The 17,122-nt window shown below is 41.6% G+C and overlaps 1 pseudogene; it reads right to left on the bottom strand.

Annotated features, from left to right (window-relative positions):
• Window positions 1-2,299: 2,299 nt before the first annotated feature.
• Window positions 2,300-5,693, bottom strand: LOC132638566 (uncharacterized; annotated as a pseudogene).
• Window positions 5,694-17,122: the final 11,429 nt, after the last annotated feature.

Genomic DNA, 17,122 nt, shown 5'->3' with positions numbered 1-17,122 from the left:
CCCATGTAATAGATGAAAGCGATGCAAAGGGCGGTGCGCAGCCCATGCTGAAATTTAAAAGGGCGGTGCATGGCCCATGTAATGTATGAAAGGCGGTGCTCAGCCTTATGCAGAAATTTACAAAGGGCGGTGCATGGCCCATGTAATATATGAAAGCAATGCAAAGGGCGGTGCACAGCCCATGCGGAAATTTAAAAGGGCGGTGCATGGCCCATGTAATGTATGAAAGGCGATGCATGGCCCAGGCAATATATGAAAGCGATGCGAAGAGCGGTGCGCAGCTCATGCATCATACGAAAGGCGGTGCATGGCCTTATGCAGAAATTTAAAAGGGCGGTGCATGGCCCAGTAAATATGAGAGGCGGTGCATGGCCTTATGTAGAAATTTAAAAGGGCGGTGCATGGCCCAGGCAATATATGAAAGCGATGCGAAGAGCGGTGCGCAGCTCATGCATCATACGAAAGGCGGTGCATGGCCTTATGCAGAAATTTAAAAGGGCGGTGCATGGCCTAGTAAATATGAAAGCGATGCGAAGAGCGGTGCGCAGCTCATGCATCATATGAAAGGCGGTGCATGGCCTTATGCAGAAATTTAAAAGGGCGGTGCATGGCCCAGGCAATATGAAAGCGATGCGAAGAGCGGTGCGCAGCTCATGCATCATATGAAAGGCGGTGCATGGCCTTATGCAGAAATTTAAAAGGGCGGTGCATGGCCCAGGCAATATGAAAGCGATGCAAAGGGCGGTGCGCAGCCCGGGCATCATGTGAAAGGCGGTGCATGGCCTTATGGAGAAATCTAAAAGGGCGGTGCATGGCCCAGTAAATATATGAAAGCGATGCAAAGGGCGGTGCGCAGCCCATGCATCATATGAAAGGCGGTGCATGGCCTTATGCAGAAATTTAAAAGGGCGGTGCATGGCCCAGGCAATATATGAAAACGATGCGAAGGGCGGTGCGCAGCCCATGCATCATATGAAAGGCGGTGCACAACCTTATACAGAAAATTAAAAAGGGCGGTGCATGGCCCATGTAACATATGAAAGCGATGCAAAGGGCGGTGCGCAGCCCATGCATCATACGAAAAACGGTGATTAATGCAGGTGCAGTGCAATGCGGCTGCAAGCACACGCAGTGGCAAAAATAAAAGCAATGTATTCGAAGGCAATACAAAATATTTGTGCGTTGATATATATTTGAAGAAAATAATTTGCAAGATTAGCTTATTGTGATCGCCGAAAGTTATTTATATTTGAAGACATAATTGATAGAAGAATGCTCAAACCGTTTGGCGCGCCATCATTTCAAGGTCGTGCCTATTTCGCTCCTGCAACTTGGCAACCTGCATCCAAAGAAAATTTTGTAAGTTTTGGGAGGGGGTTGATTCGCGTTGACTTGGGGATCTGGCCCTTGGCGCTTTATGCCTTCAACTCCGTCTGAACTTGTAATCCCCGCTCATTCTGGGTCTTGGCCGACTAGTAAACAGTCTGATTAGAATCGCATTATTTCGAAACTAGACATAGTAAAACGTACGTATGGTGATAAATAATTTCTGCTGAACTCGGAACTGTGACACATTGTGAAACAAAGCGAATGCCCTTTTTCCGAAGTTTTCTTCTGCCCGACGACTCTGTTGAACAATATTCTCCCGAGTCTAGTCGATGTTATCTTGCGGCGATCCCTTTTTTTTTAAAAATTGTCCCAGTTTCTGGTGCAAGGGATGTTTATCTTTTCAAAATGGCGAGACCGAGCCTACATAGGCTGCCTACGTATCCCACTAGGGGAATCAGGTCGAGCGTAGTTCAAATTACAAGCGGAAACGCAATTGGGGAGAATAAATGATGTGACCGAGGCCTATGCGGGCCGCCTACGTATCCCCCATGGGAATCAGGTCAAGCGTAGTTCAATTTACAAAAAGGATATTGAGGTTTTGTGAGAATGTGACCGAGGCCTATACGGGCCGCCTACGTATCCCCCGTGGGAATCAGGTCAGGCGTAGTTCATATTACAAGCGGAAATGAAATTGGAATTTTGAAGTGATGTGACCGAGGCCTATGCGGGCCGCCTACGTATTCCCCATGGGAATCAGGTCAGGCGTAGTTCATACTTACAAGCGGAAATAAAATTGGAATTTTGAAGTGATGTGACCGAGGCCTATGCGGGCCGCCTACGTATCCCCCATGGGAATCAGGTCAGGCGTAGTTCATAATACAAGAAAAAATAAAATTTGAGAGAAATTCTATCTTAAAGACCTAACCCGATATAGGTTTGTCATGCGTCCCGCTACGGGAGAGTAGTGCTATTACATGGAAAAGTGTTGAAGAATATTTCATGCAAATAAAAGAAGGTTTCTAAATATAATATCTCTTGACGGCATCTGCGTTGATAGCTTTCGGCCAAATTTCGCCATCCATTTCTGCTAGGATTAATGCTCCTCCAGTCAATACTCGATGAACCATATAAGGTCCCTGCCAGTTAGGTGCAAATTTTCCTTTGGCTTCATCTTGACATGGGAATATGCGTTTCAGTACCAATTGCCCTGTTTTGAATTGCCTCGGTCTTACCTTCTTGTTGAAAGCTTTGGCCATTCTATTCTGATAAAGCTGTCCATGACAAACGGCATTCAATCTCTTTCCGTCAATGAGCATCAATTGTTCGTATCGATTCTGCATCCACTTAGCGTCACTTAACTCAGCTTCTTGGATGATTCTCAAAGATGGTATTTCTACCTCAGCAGGTAACACCGCCTCTGTCCCATAGACCAAAAGATAAGGTGCTGCCCCCGTTGAAGTTCTCACAGTAGTGCGATAACCGAGGAGAGCTAACGGCAGTTTTTCGTGCCAATGCCTGTAATTATCGATCATCTTCCTCAGTATTCTTTTGATGTTTTTGTTGGCTGCTTCGACTGCCCCATTCATCTGAGGGCGATAAGGAGTGGAATTGCGATGAGTAATCTTAAATGTCTCGCAAATCTCCCGCATTAGATCACTGTTAAGATTAGCTCCATTATCTGTTATAATTGACTCTGGGATTCCGAATCGGCAAATAATGTTGCTCCGAACGAAATCTGCTACCACTTTCTTTGTTACCGACTTGTGCGAAGATGCTTCCACCCACTTTGTGAAATAATCAATGGCTACCAAAATGAACCTGTGTCCATTCGACGCGGCTGGCTCGATGGGACCAATGACATCCATACCCCAAGCTGCGAAAGGCCACGGAGAGCTCGTCACATTCAATTCATTTGGCGGAACTCGAATCAAATCACCATGAATCTGACATCGGTGACATTTCTGCACAAAACGGATACAATCTGATTCCATAGTCATCCAGAAATAGCCTGCGCGAAGGATTTTCTTGGCCAGTGTAAAGCCATTCATATGAGGCCCACACGTACCGCCGTGCACTTCTTCAATCAAACGGGCTGCTTCTTTAGCATCAACACACCTTAATAGCCCTAAATCCGGAGTCCTCCTATACAGGATTTCCGCACTTAGGAAGAAATGGTTTGCTAATCTCCGAAGTGTTTTCTTCTGAACACTGGTTATGCCTTTCGTATAGTCTCCTGTCTTAAGATATTTCTTAATGTCGTAGTACCAAGGTTCTCCATCAGGCTCCTCATTCACATAGAAACAATAAGCATGTTGATCATGCACATTTACCTTGATAGGATCTATGCGATTTTTGTCCGGGTGCTGAATCATAGAAGACAAAGTGGCCAACGCATCAGCGAACTCGTTCTGTGTCCTTGGAACGTGTTTGAATTCTACCTTGATAAATCTCTTACATAAATCCTTCACGCAATGCAAGTATGGAAGTATCTTCACATTCTTAGTGGTCCATTCACCTCGCACTTGATGAACCAGTAAGTCTGAATCGCCTATAACCAAAAGTTCCCGTATATTCATATCGACGGCCATTCTGAGGCCAAGAATACAAGCCTCATATTCCGCCATATTGTTGGTGCACAGAAACTTGAGCTTTGCTGAAATGGGGTAATGCTGACCTGACTCTGAAATCAAAACTGCTCCAACACCGACTCCTTTAGAATTTGCCGCCCCATCGAAGAACAGTCTCCACCCTGGGTACTCTTCTGCGATATCTTCCCCGATAAACAACACTTCTTCATCCGGGAAATAGGTTTTAAGGGGTATGTACTCCTCACCCACAGGATTTTCTGCAAGATGATCGGCTATCGCCTGCCCTTTGACAGCCTTTTGAGTAACATACACAATGTCAAACTCGCTCAGCAACATTTGCCACTTAGCTAGCTTCCCAGTAGGCATAGGCTTCTGGAAAATATACTTGAGTGGGTCCATCCTTGAGATGAGGTAAGTAGTATACGCAGACAAATAATGTCTCAATTTCTGTGCAACCCAAGTCAACGCACAACAGGTGCGTTCCAATAGCGTATATCACGCCTCGTAAGGCGTGAACTTTTTGCTCAAGTAATATATCGCTCGCTCTTTCCTTCCTGTTTCGTCATGTTGTCCTAATACACATCCAAACGCGTTCTCTAATACGGACAAATACAATAACAAAGGTCTTCCAGCTTCTGGAGGCACCAAAACAGGCGGGCTAGACAAATATTCTTTGATTTTGTCAAAGGCTCTTTGGCAATCTTCAGTCCATTTGGTAGGAGCGTCCTTCCTCAATAACTTAATTATTGGTTCGCATATCACCGTTGATTGCGCTATAAATCGATTGATGTAGTTGAGACGCCCGAGGAAACTTATCACATCTTTCTGACTCTTTGGGGAAGGCAACTCCTGAATGGCCTTTATCTTCGAGGGGTCTAACTCTATGCCCCTTCTGCTCACAATAAAACCCAACAACTTCCCTGCAGGAACACCGAATGTACATTTTGCGGGGTTCAACTTCAGATTGTATCGCCTCAACCTGTCGAAGAACTTTCTCAAATCCGTCAGATGGTCTGAGCTCTTTCGCGACTTGATGATGATATCATCCACATAGACTTCAATCTCTTTATGGATCATATCATGGAAGATGGTGGTCATGGCTCTCATGTACGTGGCCCCTGCGTTTTTGAGCCCGAAAGGCATCACCCGATAATAATACACCCCCCAAGGTGTGATGAATGCTGTCTTCTCTGCATCTTCCTCGTCCATCAGGATTTGGTGATATCCCGCGTAGCAGTCAACGAAAGACTGCAACTCATGCTTTGCACAATTATCAATGAGCATATGGATATTTGGAAGGGGAAAGTCATCTTTCGGACTGGCTCTGTTGAGATCCCGATAATCTACGCATACCCTAACCTTGCCATCCTTCTTTGGCACGGGAACGATATTGGCTAGCCAAGTGGGGTACATCGTAGTTCGAATGACCTTGGCATCAAACTGCTTGGAGATCTCTTCCTTGATTTTTAAGCTCAAGTCTGATTTAATGTTTCTTTTCTTTTGCTTTATCGGAGGACATGATGGATCAAGAGACAACTTATGCGAAACAATGTCAGTGCTCAATCCGGGCATATCATCGTAAGACCAAGCGAACACATCTATATATTCCTTCAGGAGTTTGATCAATTCTTCTCTCTGCGACGGGGTCAAATGGACACTGATTCTCACTTCCATCATGATTTTTGAATTACTCAAATTTATAATTTCCGTTTCATCCAAATTTGGTTTCGGCTTATTTTCAAAATACTCAAAATCCTTAGTTAATCCCTCGGGTTGCATATCTCCTTCATATTCTTCAGAATCTTGCTCGGCATTTCCTACGGGCTTGCTTGTTTCATTATGTGTCACATTCACAGTATCAGCAGATTTGTTAATTTGATTGCAAGACTCCCGGAGGAACGGGGGCGGGTTACAAATCCAATTGTTCAAACGACATCCTGGCTCTGCATCCCGGATAGTCGGGTCTTCATAATACCCATCCGAAATCATACTGCATTCAGTTTCCTCTTCGGTGATGAATAAGTGTTTAAAACTTTCCAGGAGGTTGTCTTCAAGCGTTTCCTCTGGTGCTTGGGCAGCGGAAGCCTTAAGAAATGACTGATTCAGGCAAGGAACAGGCTTTGACAAGGGAATGTCACTTCTTCTTTTGAGACTAGCCGAAGCAATCTCTTCGGGGGTGGGCTCATATCCGAGACCGAAAGTATGCTTGTGCCCGGGCAGTTGAATTGGTTCCACAATTCCACTCAAGTTCGGACCAAGGCCTTGACCGGGTCGGAAGCCATTCTTCAGCATCTCCCACGCCACCATCATAAGTACTTGTGGCAATTCCATTCTCTTCGCTTGAGCAGCGCACACATTCTCCTTAATATGAAAAACCGATCCGTCTAGCCTTTCCACACTTTGAATAGGAGGAATTGAACATTCCGGGTATAAAGAATTGTTGCCTTCTCCGTGGATCACTATTTCTTGGTGATTCCACACAAACTTTAGGCTCTGATGCAAAGTGGAAGGAACCGCGCCAGCCATGTGGATCCATGGTCTCCCGATCAGCAGGTTGTAACAAGTAGATATGTCCATCACTTGGAACTTCACAATGAACTCCACAGGCCCAATCTCCAGAAACAAATCGATCTCTCCAACAACATCTCTTTGGGCCATTAAATCCTTTGACACTGACTTGACTGTCGCGGAGTTTCCCGACGTCTATCCCTAATGCTCGTAGAGTAGCGACAGGACATATATTCACAGCTGAACCTCCGTCGATCAATACTTTGGAGATGAACTTATCCCTGCATCTGATGGTGATGTTCAATGTTCTGTTATGCCCCAAACCTTCAGGCGGCAACTCGTCATTATGAAAAGAGACCCGGTGGGCCTCAAGGATTTCCCCTACCATAGCTGACAGTTTCTCACTGGAAGTCTGGGCCGGAACATAGGCTTCATTCAGTATTTTCACTAGAGCACTCCTATGAGCTTCAGAACTCATCAATAATGCAAATAAGGAAATATGAGCTGGTGTTTTCTTCAGTTGTTCTACAACAGAGTATTCTTTCGTCGGCATTTTTCTCCAGAATTCTTCCACTTCAGTTTCCGTAACAGTTTTCTTCGAGCCATTCTCCTTGCTTGGCGCCCCTCGTGCTACCTCTTCGGGGGCATAGCATCGTCCAGACCTAGTCATTCCGGTGGCAATGGTTTCCACGACTACTCTTCCTTTCCCTTTGTCTCTTTCACCAGATTGATAATCCCAGGGGACTGCTTTGGTGTTGCGAGAAGGTGTTGGGGCAACAAAAGCTGTGATCCTGGGCCTTGGGGTGAGTACTTCGAATGGGGCCCTCTTTTGAACCGTGATTATTGGAGCAACACAAGCCGACGATTCAACCTCCTCCCTTTCTTTAATTGGCATGATAGTCCCCTCCAGATTGCAATCCTCGTCAACAGTGATCATGTGCACATTTGCATCGCCGTGATTCGGCAGTGGATTGTTGTTTATGTTCGGGGGAGCTTCCTTAAGCTGTATGACCCCTTCCTTGATTAATGCCTCAACTCTATCCTTGAGAGCAAAACAGTTTCCGGTATCATGCCCTGCAACTCCCGAATGATATGCACAATGTTTAGTCCCGTCATACCACCCTGGGATGGGATCAGGAGTTCTTCCTTGAATCGGTTGGAGTATCCCAGCCATTTTCAGCCTCTCGTACAGTTGGGCTAAGGGTTCGGCTAATGGTGTGTAGGTCCTGGTTGGTTTTCTTTCGACAATTGGGCGTGGTCTAGGGGTGTTTTGTGGGCGGTTTGGTGAATGGTACTGGGGTTGCGTTGCGTAGGTTGGACGGTGTTGTGGTGGGTTTTGGTAGGAAGGTGATCGGGGTGAGTAGTATGTTGGTTGAGTATGATAGACCGGAAGGGGGGTAGGTGGGGGTTGGTAATAAGGCTGAGGTATTTGGGTGTACTGGCTGTAGTGCGAGGGCTGGGGTGAAGAATATTGGCGGGTTGATTTTGGGATGGGTCTTTGATCTTGGATGGCCATGACCGGGGATACTCCGTCTCTCTTCTTCTTAGCAGGGTCCGCCTGAATGGCCTTACTTGTGGCCTGCAAGGCCGCAAGATTTGTAACTCTTCCTGTTTTTATCCCTTCTTCTATGAAGTCCCCCATCCTGATGACTTCAGCAAACTTCTGCCCAATGACACTTAAAATTCTCTCATAATATGTGGGGTCCTTTAGAGATTGTACGAAAAGCATCGTCATTTCACTCTCTGCCATTGGAGGCTGGACTTTTGCCGCTTCTGCTCTCCAGCGCATAGCGTATTCCCGGAAAGTTTCTGTTGATTTTCTCTCCAGCTTCATCAAATAAAACCGGTCCGAGATAGTCTCAGTGTTGAACCTGAATCTGTCCATGAATTCCTGGGCCATATCTCCCCAACTGTGCCACCTCTGCGGGTCTTGGTATGTGTACCAATCGAGTGTCTCTCCAGTTAAGCTCCTTATAAACAGTTTCATTCTGATAGCTTGATTTTTACCCACTCCGACAAGCTTATCGCAATATGATCTCAAATGAGCCCGAGGGTTTCCCTTCCCGTCGAACATGTCAAACTTCGGCACCTTATATCCAGCAGGTAACTCAATGTCCAGGTGAATGCACAGATCTTCATATTCAAGTCCTTCACATCCCCTGTTGGTTTGGATGTTCCTGACTGCTTCCCTCAGACTGCGAAGCTCTTTTGCCACATCTTCGTCCGCTCTTGCCCTAGCTTCCCTTTCCAACTCTCCATAGGGGTCAACTTCTGGATGTTGCAAGGCCTGTGCCTGGATAGTGAAAGGAAGAGCTTCTGCCGCATACTGTGTGTTATGGCTGGCAATATGCGCCAATGGTGTATGGTGAACTGCTTGGTAGTTTTGGGTATGTGGGTTAATTTGGGTAACTGCAGGTTGAGGAATATAAGGAGTAGCGAAAGGTTGTGAATTGGTTTGTTGGAAGTTAATTTGCTGGAGGTTGGCTTGTTGCTGGTCATTTGGTTGTGAAGTAGTTTGTTGTATGTTGGCTTGTTGCGGGATGGTTTGTTGTTGGATAGTTTGTTGCGGGATGGTTGGTTGCGGGTGGATCTGGTGTGGAATGGTTTGTTGTGGATTTGACTGTTGTGAGGCGGATTGTTGGTTAGTTTGTTGGGGGTTGGAGGTATTTGGATGGACTGTGTAAAGCGGAGGGTTTGAGGGAGAAGGTTGTGGAGCGGGTGAATCGACAGGCGAAAAGGATGGTGGAATTGTTGTGTTTGTTCTTTGCTCAGGGTGAGGGGCGTTCAAAGTGATGGACAGATTGGTGAGATTCCGCAGTCGCTCAATTTCGGTCTGCATATTGGCCATTTGCTGCAACAATTGGGCAATGAGTTCATCATTTCCCCCTCCTGAAGCCTCAGGTTCCTCTCTTGGAAGAGTGACGAGTCCCAAGCCAGTCTGTTCGGATGCCCCTGAATCATTCATATTGCCGGATGTTCGTGCTTTTGATCTCGTGAAGTATGGGTGGTCTGCCAGTTCACAGTCAACGCGAATCAACCTCTGGGGGATAGTAAAAATAAACCTTTTAAGAATGAAGAAAGCTGTGTTAGTATGGTCCGAATGATTGCTGTTTAAAATAATATGGAGATTTAGCAGATAATGTTGAAATAAGCACATGTTGCATAGCAAATAAGCACATATTGCGTAGCAAACATACATTGAATAGCAAACAAAACATATTGCAAACAAACATATATTGAATAGCAAACAAAACATATCGGAAGGAAATCAATGCGTCCTATTATGCAAGGGACCTTTTGTGCCAAAGGTAGGCCTAGCGTGGATTTGAAAGATAACATATGTAGTCATGTGTCATTCCAGTGTGCTATTAATTGAAGGCCCAAAACGAATACAATCCCAATGCAAAAGAAATTATTACAATCGCTATTGAACAAGTTAACTAAAATGAAGATGGCCCTTCGTCGCTCTTGAACCTCTTGGTTGCCCGAATTGACTGATCGATCTTTCGGCGATTCTGGGCAAGGTATGACATAGCTAGAACACCCCCTGTTTTGATGCCTTCTTTGATACAAGTATCGCCCTGTTCAGCCAGAAGTGTATCCAACTCTTACATACTTTGCTTTCTCAAATGATTTTGCTGTCAAGATAGCGCCTGGAACATGACCCAGAATGTGATTCTCACCCGTCGGCTTCTGGAACGCTAGACCCCCGTTGACTTTCTGAAGATGTTCCATCAGCCAAATTTGCAGAAGCAAGTTGCATCCTTCAAAATGCTTATACCCGCGCTTACAACGCCCTAATGCTCGGTAGATATCTGCCACGACCATAGGGACCAGAGTGTAGTGTTTCCCGTCGATGCCACCAAAAAGAGCCTTAGTTACAGTAACAAGATGGGTGTGAATGTCTTTTGTGGTTCCTTTAGGAAATACTATAGTCCCTAAAAAACATACTGCGAAAGCGAAGCACCGTTTCTGCTTCCAAGAGTCATATGAGAAGAATTCATCCTGATGATCGACGAAACTCCTTTGATAACCGAATCTGTGATACAAATACTAGAGTGGTATCATAGACTTCTGCAAACATTCCACACCTTTACCCTCTCTGAACCCGAAGCTGTCAGCAAATTCTTTTGGTAAAGGTTGCCTCGGAATAATCATGCCACAATTTTGCCATTTTCTTGGTTTACGTAATAATGCCACATTTTCTATATAGCCTCCTATTTCCTCTAACAACGGAGTCATCTCAATGTTGCCAAATCTAAACACGACCCTCTTTTCATCCCAAAACACAGTTGCAGCTTCGATGATGTCTCTGCAGGGCTGGATATCCATCAAAGACGGTAAGTGTCCCAATGCTCCACGTACAACCCGCTGTCCGTAATCCCCCAAATCAACCCACCATGCTGTTAGTTGGGAAGGGACGCTCAAAACCATGCTGAATCTCGGGTAAGCATTGTGTTGACTCATGGTTACCTGCGTTCACAAATGGTTAGTTCTACCTAAAAAGCACATGGTCCACATAACTCACATTCATCCTTCAAATCAATGCACATAACGTGATAACCGTCGCTCGGGGTCGTAGACCCACCTGGACATTTGGAAGAGGTTGACTAATGGACTTAATACACCCTGGGTATTAAGACTCCTAGGTTCGTGCATGCCCTTAAAGGGTTTTGGCTTAGCTCTATCTTAGGCTAACTAGGAGTTGTTTTTCCTATGACGCAAGGCTCCCCCAAGCGGACAACTTGGGAGTGGAAAGTCCGTGGCCGTCGACTGCACCGCTGATCGACTAAATCCACTAGACCAATCCAACTAAAGGGGTAATTGAGTAGTGCACGGGCGCAAACTGCGAAGCCGCTTTAAGTGTGTGAATATGTGTGAGTTTTCCAGGAGTGGAAGAAATATGAGCGGAATGCCAATTTAAGGAAAGCAATAACATACATATTACATAGAAAATTTACATAATAAAACAATCACTTAAAAGAACATAAAAAAAATAAAGCAACAATAAAGGCAAATAAATAAATAAAGAAAACAACCAAACATCCAACAAATTTAATTATTAACCTAAGTTGTTATGGTTAAGAACCTAAAAATCCCCAGCGGAGTCGCCAAGCTGTTATACCCCATTTTAACCCGGGAGTTGAAGCGGAGTACAACATATTGGAGATTCCTAAATATGCTTTGTTTATTTTAAGGAGTCGCCACCTAATTGATTTTTACGGTGAATTAGGACACCTAATTATTAACTAAGGTAAAGTTAAAACTAAACCTCTGTTAATGGTCTGCTTAACTAGTGTGATTCTAGGTAAGGGTTCTATATCATCCTAAAGGGAAGGGGTTAGACATCCTTTAGAATCCGTTAAACACGGTTATCCGGCCAAACTTAGGTTAATTAATCAATGTTGGATATAGTATCAAATTTTAAGAAAAAATTGTTTATGCAGATAAGACTTGTAAAATATAGCAATTTATACAAAAGAGAATTTTAATTGTCATTTTATAAAAAAGACTTCAAGTAATAAGGTTGTCAAAATGGGACTAGTAATTCGCATAAGATGGAATTTTAGAATGCTATTTGAAATAGAAGTTTATAAATATTGTTAAGATTTAAAATAAAATACTAAATGAACTTATGAAAAAGAATATAATAATTTGTATAAAAGGAGGCTTCAAATGCCATATAATTTGTAAATATTATTAATGTTGAAATATAAGAAAAAATGTTGTTTAAAATGAAATTTGTAGAAAATGTAATAATTCGCGTAAAAGAAATTGCAAATGTCATACGAAAATAGCTTATAAATGTTGCAAAGATTTTAATTAATGATGCTAATAGAACTCGCATGAAATGTATAAGCAAAAAAAGAAAACGCGGGTTTGCGTAATGCTTTAACAAATATTTGAAACAAACTAAACGATGATGTATTGATTGACTCTCGCGTTTTGGAAGTTCAAAATGTTCTTCAATTCCTATTTACGTGTTAATGACGTTTCGAAATTCCCGAGATAATAAAACGTGAATCCTTTGACTCAAAAATATGAAATTAGGCCATTTGCAAATTAGTTATTCTAAATAAGATAAATATTAGATGCTTATAAATAGTTTCGACATAAAAGAGAAGAACACGACTTATGGGATTGACCGTTAGTCTTTTTATCTAACTACCCCTTTACTAAACTATCTCTACTAATCCTCAATAGTTCAACTAAGCTAAGGAAGAGCAGAAAATACGAAAGTGTTAGTCAAATAATACATACAAGTTAAAGGCATAAAATAAAACAAAGGCATAAATAAAATTAAGTGGGCTCGGCCCATTTTTTGATGTGGCGTTCAAAGGGCTGCTGTTGGGCTTCGGCCCAATAACAAACTTTCATGGCTGCTGTGGGGTGGACACGAGAGGAGTCATGTTGGGCTTTCAGCCCAACGCCAAATGCGGGAGAAGAACGAGTCTTTAGGACTCATATGCGACGGTCCTTTTGCGAGCGCAGCGAAATGGGGGTGCGGAGGCTCAGATCTACTAGAACACAGTCGAATCCGAACTTGCGATGCTCGGATTCGTAACAAATACCAAGGCAAACGAATAATTGATTCGTTATTTTTTACCGATAACAAACGAGATTAAACTGCCAATAGAACGTCTTTTTAGGGATTTTTGCAACTGGAAGCTTTGATTTTTTTTAGGGGATTTTCAATCACTGGAAATTTGGGTTCTGCTCAGAGGAATTTTTTGATCTGTTTCTTTTCATGTTGTGCTCGGTTTTCTCTCCGTCGTTCTCCTTCTGCTCGTTCCTCCGTCCCTCGATTCAACTCCGCCCCTTTTATAGGTTTTTTTTTGTTGTTTTTGTGCTGAAAAAGGGGAAGGAGGAGCGGGAGAGAGAGAAAAGTGGGGGACAAGGGTGAGTGGGGAGCGGAGAAGAAGGAGGGAACAAGGGAGAGTGGGGGCGGCGTGAGGCGAGAGAAAAAGAGAGGGGCGGCTAGGGTTTTGGGAGGAGAAGAGACAGAGGAGAAAGGAAGAAGAAGAGGCGGAAGGTCGAAAAAAATGAGGGGAAACCCTTATTTTGATGAAAATGTATCGGACCCGGTCCATCCGTGGACCGGGTCAATTTTAGACTGGGTTCTAAAAGGATGGACTAGTGAATTAAAACATGTACTGGTCTAAAAACATGGGATAAAAACGTGGTCTAGTCCAACAAATATTAGGAGTTAATCGGACTTTGATTTGGGGTCCGGTAAGTCCAAATACGGACTGAGTGCAAGAAATAGTTTGGCCTCTAAATTTGAATAAAAGACCCATTTTGATTAACGATGTACCAAGGGTACCAGAATATCACCTAGTACGAAAAATGTGTTATTGTAAAAGACCCGGGTAAAAATTATATGATGTCGCAAATGACCGTGCAATAATATTTAATAACAAACGCTATCATTAAAATGTGCGAAGTAAATGCGATGCGTATGCGGAAGTTGGTAGAAACGTTGAGAAATGCAAGTTTGAATAATACTAAATAATAGCAGCAAATAAATAGCGGTAGTAATACTGCTAATAACAATAATGATAATGGTAATAATGATAATATTGATGATAATGGTGATAAAAAATAATAATAGATATAATAATAATAATAGTAATAACAAATATTGATAATTAAAAAATGATAATAATTATTAATAATAAAGATGATAATAATTAATAATAAAATAATAATAATAAATAACAATTATTGATAGTGGCAAAATGTTAATAAAATAATAATAACAATAATAGTGATAATAATAAGATAATAATGATAATAATAATAATAATAAATAACAATTATTGATAAAACAATGATAATAATTAATAATAAAATAACGATGATAATGATGATTAATAATTGATAACAAAATAACGCTGATAATAATGATTAGTAATTAATAATAATAATAATAATAATAATAATAATAATGGAAATAACAAGAAATAATAATTAATGACAATTAGTAATAAAATGATAATTTAAGAATAATAATAACAATAATAATAATAATAATAGTAATAATAATAATAATAATAATAATTATTATTATAATTATAATAATAATAATAACTGCAGCGGAATAATAAAACGTGGGTGTTAATAAAAGACTAATAATTATAGTAAAATTTAAATGCATATTTTTTAATTTCTCAAAACACTAGAAGTATTAATAGGTATTTCGGGGGAGAGGCGGGACAAAATTGGGTGTCAACAATGTAGTTGTTTCTTTGCTTTATTTTATTTTTATATAAAAAAAATGGCATCATTCCATGAAAATGGGTCGGATGGTAGATGTTCATACTTTGATGACCCTTGTCCTTATTGTGGAGGACCCCCACTCTTGGAAAACTTGTTTAAAGTCTCCCGAGGGAGGATTGTGCACACAATCTCGAACCCATGAGTGAAGCATATGTGATAGATGTGGCAGTCAAAATGGCCATTGGGCTAATTGTGATTATTTGTTCGTCCCTTCCCCGAACCCCCACTATGACGATTCTACTTTTTGTTGTGACAATGATAGGGAAATGGAAGTGAAAGAAGTTGATAATGGTCAAAATGGAGAGTTCAAGCTCATGATAGAGTGCCTCCTTGATGGAGGAAATGAAAATCAAAAAGCCTTGGAGGAGTACTTGGAAACTAGTCTCCAAAATGGCTTGATGATTGAAGACAAAAATCTTCCATGGGCATTTGAACAAAATCAAGAAGAATTCTCAAATGCTCAATACGAGATGATAATGCCCATGTTGGAGACCAACTTTAAAAAGAAGGAATCAAGAATTGAACATCCTCCAATCGACTTTTTGCTTATTGGAGATGCCAAAGAAAAAGAAAAGGAATTAAGTCAACCGTTGTCATGGAAAATATGGTTGAAATTGACTTTAGTTCGGGGGAAAAAGAGGGTGTCACAATTCGAGCAAATTTGCAAATCCGATTGTTGAAGTCTCACTCTAAGCATTTTTCAACATTGGAGTTGTATGGTGATATGAAAGTTGAGCCATATGATTCCTTGTGGGATGACGAAGAAGAAAGACGAGGGCCATATATTTTGCAATTTGAAAACTCAAGAAGGCAAAATGACATTCCTCACTTGAAAGCCAAGAAGTGTAAAATGAAGCAAAAGGCGTTTGGCTTGTTCATCTACTTACCACCCCTTACCGTTCATGGTCACAAACTTGAATCCAAGTTGGGTGCCCAATTTATATGCTCCAAATGGCGAGAAAAGCGGTAAAGTTGGTAACCGTCGTGCTGTGACGTTAAATCAAGCGCTTGTAGGAGGCAACCCATCGTTTTCAAAATTTTAACTTGTTTTTGAAATTTTCTTTCCGTTCTTAGTTAAGTAGTTTAGGAGTAAAAATGGTGTTGGGATGTGATTTTTTTGCCCCTTGGCTAAATTTTGGCTTACTTGGTACCAACTTATTTAAACCTTGGTGTATGAATTCTTGAGTTTTGAAAAAAAAAAAACTATTGAAGTAAGGATTCTTGTTGTGACTTTTGGACTCAATTTCTGGCTCTTACTTTCACTAATTAGTCTCTTTAGGCTATGAGTGGCTTTTTGAGTTCATTTGTTTCAATTGGTTCTTGGATACATATTCCACTTGAGTTTTCATGTGCCATGTGTGGTGAGGTTTATTTGTGAGTTCTTTTGCATTATTTGTGGTCTAGAATTTGCCCAGAACGAGTTTCAAGGCAAAATCCTAGACTACACTTGGTTTTAAAAATGATGTTAAGCCTTCCTTGGATCTTTTTTGTGCCTTAAATATCCTACCCTTGCATATTTTCGCTAGTCAACCCCTTTTGAGCCTTTAACCTTTTCTTTGACAACCATGTTACAAGCTTTACCCCGTTCTTCATTGATCCATCTTTTGGTACCCTACCTCCTTAAGTGCGTTGAAAATGCAAACATAGGCTAAAAGCCTAAGTTTGGGAGTGATAGTTAGAAAAAGTTGTTATGTGGGAGTTACTTTAAAGGTGAAAAGAAAAAGTTTTTTTTTTTTGGAAACTTTCTTGTTATTTTGAAAGAAAAAAAAAGAGAAAAAGAAAAAGGAAGGAATAATAAGAGTTGTCAATAAAGGGAAGACTATTTAGTGAAATGAAAAATGAAAAATGAAGAAAGGGGTGGAAAAGTTTCAAAGGAAGTTTGCTTTGAATGTTGAAAATTGTAGTGCTTAGGGACATTTTGAGTCACTTTTACCCAACTTGTGCCTTACCTTAACCAAAAGCCTACATTACAACCCTTTAAGTCCTAATTGATTTTGAACCAAGTGTGTCTACATTAGTGGAGAAATACATGAAGGGCAAGCTTATGGTACTACTTGTGTGCATTTGAACATCTTTATGTGTGTGTGTGTGTGTGTGTGTGAGAGAGAGAGAGAGAGAGAGAGAGAGAGAGAGAGAGAGAGAGAGTTTAATTCTTTCAAGATATCCCATTTGTGTTTTGAATTACATTTTCTAAGTATGGGATTCTCTCTTGAGTATGAGGGCACACGAGAATTTAAGTTGTGATTTTTTTTCATTTTCCAATTGAGAGGAATGAACAAAAGAAAGTTGTTTTGTGATAATGAGGCAAATTTTGAAGCTTTAGTGTCATGACTTGATTGCTACTTTGATTAACTTGGTGTTTGAGCACTTGAAATGAAAATGACGTTTTTGAGAAGAAGTTGGTGATTCATATGTTT

Source organism: Lycium barbarum, chromosome 4, assembly GCF_019175385.1.
Source record: "Lycium barbarum isolate Lr01 chromosome 4, ASM1917538v2, whole genome shotgun sequence".
Classification (NCBI taxonomy): domain Eukaryota; kingdom Viridiplantae; phylum Streptophyta; class Magnoliopsida; order Solanales; family Solanaceae; genus Lycium; species Lycium barbarum.
Note: the sequence above shows the minus strand (reverse complement) of the source record. Positions and strands in the feature narration are given on the sequence as shown.